At 45.6% G+C, this 6,000-nt stretch overlaps 1 protein-coding gene across 1 annotated transcript in view; it reads left to right on the top strand.

Moving 5' to 3' along the window:
* The first annotated feature begins 4,344 nt into the window (after window positions 1-4,344).
* The window catches only part of ZNF469 (zinc finger protein 469), a 154,556-nt gene continuing 152,900 nt past the window's right edge, over window positions 4,345-6,000 (top strand). Inside the window, exons 1-2 of the mRNA XM_075765747.1 lie at window positions 4,345-4,713; window positions 4,922-5,006. The gene's annotated coding sequence lies outside the window, so the exon portion shown is untranslated. The remainder of the gene's footprint in view (window positions 4,714-4,921; window positions 5,007-6,000) is intronic.

Here is a 6,000-nt window from a genome sequence, read left to right as displayed (position 1 = left end):
GTTGGGTTTTTTTTTTTTTTGTTAGATGTGCGGAGAAATACTTTGAATTCTCTTGTTCTTGGGCTCTGTGGAGGTTTCTTCGCTTTGAAGTATCCCCTTGCTATCCTTGATAGCAAGCGTCATCTAAACCAAATCTGACTAACAGAAATGTCATAGTAACATAATCTATTTGGTGAATGTAATTTTTTCTTTTGTGTTGTCAGGATAATTGATTAACAAAAATTTTCTGTGCATCCCTGTCTATTATACAGTTCCCAAGTAATTTGATTAGAAATCACAGGGGCATTCTGTGGCATAGACAAGGTGTGTAATCTCATCTGGCATATTTTCCTGTTTTTCTGCTACCTGATTAAACCATAGTAATCAGGCAGCAGAAGGAAGGTTTGTAGCAATGGGGGTGCCGCTGTCCTCAGCAACACGCCGAGGGAGGAAGAGCCGGTTCCAGTCGCTGATGCTGCTTGGGCTGAGAGAGGAGTTGGAGGTGCAGGCAGGGATTTGTCTCTGGTCGCCTGCTAGCTCGGCGGTGGGGGCAGCAATGTGATTGCTTCCCCAACCCCTGAACCTGTATCTGGCAGTTTAAAAAAAAAAAATTTAAAAATAATAATTTTAAAAAAAAAAAAAAAATCAGTTTTCCCTGCAGTAAGGAGGGGATGGACTGGCTTTCCGTAGGAATTTTTGTGTGTATTAATTCCCACCAGCGTCAGTTTTATGCAGCTGTAGAAGGCCCCCTGTTCGCGACTGAGATGGACTAAGTGGGAGCGAGTCTGTCTTTGCTCTTGGCCAAAGGTGAGGACGCTTGAGACTACGAGACTTTCCAAGAATCTCTTACTAAGATGTATTTTAGCCGTGCTTAATGGCTGCACTTACCTCCTGTTTCCAGACGTAAAGAGCGTGCGAGCAGTTCTCAACCTGACCTTTTAAACTGAATGTACTTAAACATACCGGGCAAAATTCCCCTCGCAGCCACGGTGCTGGAGGTCCCTGCCAGCACCCCGGGGGTGTCAGCGAGCCGGGGAGCGCTGCTGGGGTGCAGCGAGATCTGACACGTGCTGAGAGGTGGTCGTTAGCGTTGCTAATCCCACCGCGTGAGGAAAAATAGCAGTTAATGTCAGCAATCATCCTGTGCTTCTGCTGGGAGGTTTCTTTCGAAGATAACAGATGCTTCATTGCTAAATGTGAAATTAATGGCTTTGCACAAGTAGTTGGTCGTTTTAAATGTGTTTCTTAAGCTCTGGTGTGCTGGCTGGGTGGGGATGCTGTGATGCTTCTTGGTCCTTCATCCTCAGCGTAAGATGCAAACTGCCTGCGCTGCTTGGACGCCTCTGCCTGCCTCTGGATTTCCGTAACGTGCAGTTTTCAGGTCAGGCAGTCCACAGGGCTTGGAGCTCCCTTTTATTCTGCGTGGGAGAGGTCCCCTTGCAGCATCTGTCAGCCTCTGCAGAGGTCTGGAAAAGCCAGGCAGGCTGAAACCAGTTGTGGTTCTCCCAAAATCTCATCGTCTTGCTTAGGATCTTGTGTATTTTCTATTCACTAGTGTGTCTTGAAGTACAAGTCCTGGTCTAATCACACTCAGACAAAACTGTTCTTTGGAAACGACTGAAGCCGTGTACTCTGTTGCTAAATGAGAATCTGTCCTTTAAAGCTGGGATGCTTACAGGAACAGCAGCTTTTGTTTTGCTTACGCCTTCCTGAGATGAGACCGGTTTCACTTAGCTCAGTGGAGATTTTGCAGGTGTTTTTCTCTGTCTCAAATATTGACCACCTGGCAGGTTTCTCATCTGAGATTTTTCTTTTGGCTTTTCAGAAACCAAAACCTGAATGCTTTTAGTTATCAGGGTTTCGGGTTCTCAGAGGGTCTGAATCAGAAGCAAAGAATTTTTTTGAGATATTCTGTTAAGAGGAGGAAGTGACAGTTTTTCATTGAAAAAAAATAAACTTTTCACTTAGCAAATACTAAAGTTGTCCTAACTGGCACAGATCTGTGACCTGGGGAGTCCTTTCCCAAAAAAGCTGACGGCCCCATGTCGTGGCTTAACCCGGCCGGCAGCTACAACAACTGTTCGCTCGCTCCCCCCGCGGTGGGATGGGGGAGAGAACCGAAAAGAAAAAGGTAAAACTCGTGGGTTGAGAGAAAGACAGTTTAATAGGACAGAAAAGGAAGAGAAATGTAATAATAGTAATAAAAGAATATACAATTGCTCGCCACTCAAAGCCAATGCTCAGTTCCTGAGCCACGCCGCCTCCCGGCCAACCGCCGGCTTATGTATGGAACACGACGTATGGAATATCGCCTTGGCCAGTTGGGGTCAGCTGTCCCCTCCCAGCTTCCTGGGCATCCCCCACCTTCTCGTTGGCAGGGCCGTGTGAGAAGCTGAAAAGTCCTTGACTGCTCGGCAACAACTGACATATTAGTGTGTTATCAACGTTATTCTCACTTGCAAAAGGTTTGTGAATAGGGAGAATCAGGATTGTCTGATATACTTCTCTGATATTTCCTAAGCTAGAGGCAAATCAGGGGTTTAAATATTGTTAGACTGCTGCTTTTCTAAAATATTCTTAGCATTTGAAGATGCTGATGTGCACCTACCGTGATTTTAAAAAAAAATAAAATTATTATTGGGGTAAACATCTGAGTCCCAGAAAAATCCGCTGGGACAGCTGCTAGAGGCTGCCCTGCACCTCACTGTGCCTAACACCTTTGCAAGTCAGGTCTGGCAAGGTGACCAGTTACTGTCCAGCTTTGCTCGTGGCAAACACGAGAGGTCTGGAGCCGCTTAAACCTCTTGTAGCGCTCATTCCGTTTACCTCCCTTTCGCAAAGGGCCGAGGGCGTGAGCACGGGCAGTTGTTGCAGAGCAGCCTTGGGCTTGTTCCTGCGGTGACTCCCCCTCCTTTGGATCCAAAGGCTCACGGCACTGTGGACGTCGATCGCTTTGGAAGTTGGATTGAAGCTGACGTGGTCCTTTACCAGCTTTCCTGGGCTTTGCTCGCCCCTGCGGCCTCGCCGTGGGGTGTTGCTGGAAAGCTGGTCCCCAGCTCGTACGCCCTTTCGTTTGGCCAAGAGAGGCTCAATGCTTAATTGTGTCTAAGCTCGAGGTTGCGTTTCCTCCCTTCTGTATTTTCAACCCCTGACTACGAAGCTTTTGTAACGCCCTCCCCGAAAGCACGAACCTCCCTCGAGCGCGAAACGATTGGAGTGCTGAGAAGCTTTGGTTAAACCCGCGCGGAGCTGCAAGCGAAACAAGCAGCCAGAGCACAGCAGGTACCAGGACACCGACTGCCAGTTCCCAGCTATAAAAACACACCGCTCGCACGGTTCGCACAACCGGCACAGATGCAGCACGAGCAGCTGCCAGGGAGAAGGGGAGGAGGATGAAAAAGACCATTTGGATGTGAAAGCAGAGGAGTTGTGCATATCTTCCCAAAACAAAAATAGTAGCTCAAAATGCACTTAGAGTTCTTCTGGCAATAATAACCAATGGATGGGAAGCACATTAGGATATTTTCCTGGTTTGGAGCAAGCAGATGTTATTGTGTCCACTCGAATCATGGCAATGAGCATAAAGCACAACTTCCCTGCTGCCCTGGCATGAATTTTGATCTCTCTCTAGTGTAAATCAGGACAGACTCCGTGGAGGGCAATGCTGTTACACCGTTGTGCGCCAGAATTGGCCTTGCTTCTGCAAGTCCCGAGGGTGGTATTTTGATATCGAGAAAATTAATGCTTGAGATGGATCTGACCCAAAACCCTGGATTTGAACTCTTTGCAAGTTCAGATCCGGATGCAAACTTCACAGCTGCACCCTATTGTCTCTGAGCCCAATAAAACCCTCTCTCTGAACCACCCACAAGCTTAATGAAAATGTAGATTGAGATCAGATCATTATGGCCTCGAGCCAGTGCTGTGAAGCACGCACAGTGAATGGCCCGACTCTTCTCATGCTCATGGTGATGTAAACTGTGAGCAGCTCCAAGGAAATCAGCTGGATTTCCCCAGCGTGGAGCCAGTTGTAAATGCGAACAGAATAAGACCCTAGGTTTTGGGGGGGGTTTTTTAATTTTTTTTTTTTATTTTTTCATTTCTGTTTTGAGGAGCAAGTGAACTCCCATCTCATGCTGACCTAGTCTGAGAGGTCATCTTCTTCCAAGAGGAGCTTTGCCAGGAGCTGAGACTGGATTTGTCCTGATTACCAAGACACATTGTTGGGGAATGTGATGTCAAACGATGATTATTTTTGTTACAACCTCAGCCCTCTTAGTTTGTTGGGAAAGCTGATGCTAGTCATGAGGAATAGGAAAGTCTTGGGGGAGGGAAAAAGGGGAGAACAAAGGATAGAGAGGAGGTCAAAACAGCTGGGGCAGTGCAGTCTGAGGATCCCTCCTTAGGGAAAGACATTTTTTGTAAAGCAAACAGCAGCATTAGACGCTTGAGAACTTTTCCCTGAGGTCTGGGGCACTGGCAAAACAAAAGTCTTGTCTTCTGCTATCTCTCAGTCCTCTCTTTACAGAGATGTGCACAAACGATTTAGCTTAGATGACTAAACTAGCTACCTAAATAGAAGATTGGTGTGGTTGTTCAGAGAGAGAGTGGTTCCTGCTGCCTCAGTCATGAGCTGGCTGTATATGTGATTTAAGTTTCACTATACAGATTTTCCCATCTGGAACAGTAATATTTAGTCTAGTTTCCTTCATAGACAGAAGGCCTAAGCCTCAGGTATAAACCTTTTCAGCTCTTGTTTAATCGTTAGTTTGTCAAGCCTTGGGGGTTTTTTGGGTATTTTGTTTCTTGTGTTTCTTTTGGGCAGTATTTTCTTTTAAAAAATTGCTGGATCTGTGCAGGTCAAGTCCATCTTTGGGTGGCATGAACTCAGAGTTGTGCTGCTTCTGCTGGCTTTAATTTTTGGATGTTGTTCTTCATGAAGGGTCAAGACTAGTTCCTGCCATCGCCGATGTCTGCATGTGCCATCTCTTGAGAGCTGCCTTCGCGTAGAAGCAGGTCTTTGCCAGGTATGGAGGGGTGTGTTTATTTTCCTGGGAAGTAAGTGAAGTTTGGGTGCTTGTTCTTCTCTTCTTGGACTCTGCCAGAGCAGAAGCAGTGCTGGGAACAGAGGAAAAGTCTTGACTTGCAGGGAGCTGAGATGCCTGGTTTGGAGGACTTTAATTGGTGGGGTCATGGGTTTGCTCTTTTATTAGAGTGACATTTGCTGTTTTCCCACATGATGAAAGGATTTTGCTGTCAACACTATTAAAAAAACCCATAACAAACCCAAACCCAAGTGGGACTATGGTTCTACCATTAGCATCTACTGGGGTTTGTTTCTGTGTCGCCGCTACTATAAAATGCCTCAGTTTTTTCCACTACGAAAGCCCACAAAATGGGCTGGCAAAGCAGAGGACAATGCAGGAATATTAACAGCCAGGTAATGGGGTCATGCGTTTTCAGAACTGGTATCTCTGTTTACATGGATCATTCAACCTGTTTAAGTGCCTGGTATGGATGGCTGGCAAAATTCCTATCTCCCACCCCTCTTTTTTCATGAATAAGGGAGCAAAATACCATTACTTCTCTTGTTTTCCTCCTAAGAACAAAACTTAGCACCAACAAATCACTTTGATAGAAGTTGTTCTTAAAAATATGTTTCCACATAAATGACTTGGGAACATTCAGAGAGGATCCAAGTCATGAGCATGGTTGCGGTGATGGAGACTTGCTCTGAGCTTGAATAGTGGAGCGCTTTGTTTTTGGAGTCTGCGTGGATCTGGGCGACCTTTTTCAGGATGAATAGTTTATTTGCCGAGAAATGCAATTTTGGGGTTGACTGAAAGTATTTACTGAATTGGCACTAGTAGCTAATCTTTTTTTAAAGGGCAGCTATGTTTTGTTTCAACATTTTCAGAATTAAATATTCATGTTCTTCTATTTTGAAGTAACATTCCGTTTCATAACTTGCCTGCATTGTAATCCTTTTTGTAAAAGGGGAAAATTATCCAGACTACCAAA

The sequence above is a fragment of the Balearica regulorum genome, chromosome 13 (genome assembly GCF_011004875.1).
Source record: "Balearica regulorum gibbericeps isolate bBalReg1 chromosome 13, bBalReg1.pri, whole genome shotgun sequence".
NCBI lineage: Eukaryota > Metazoa > Chordata > Aves > Gruiformes > Gruidae > Balearica > Balearica regulorum.
Note: the sequence above shows the minus strand (reverse complement) of the source record. Positions and strands in the feature narration are given on the sequence as shown.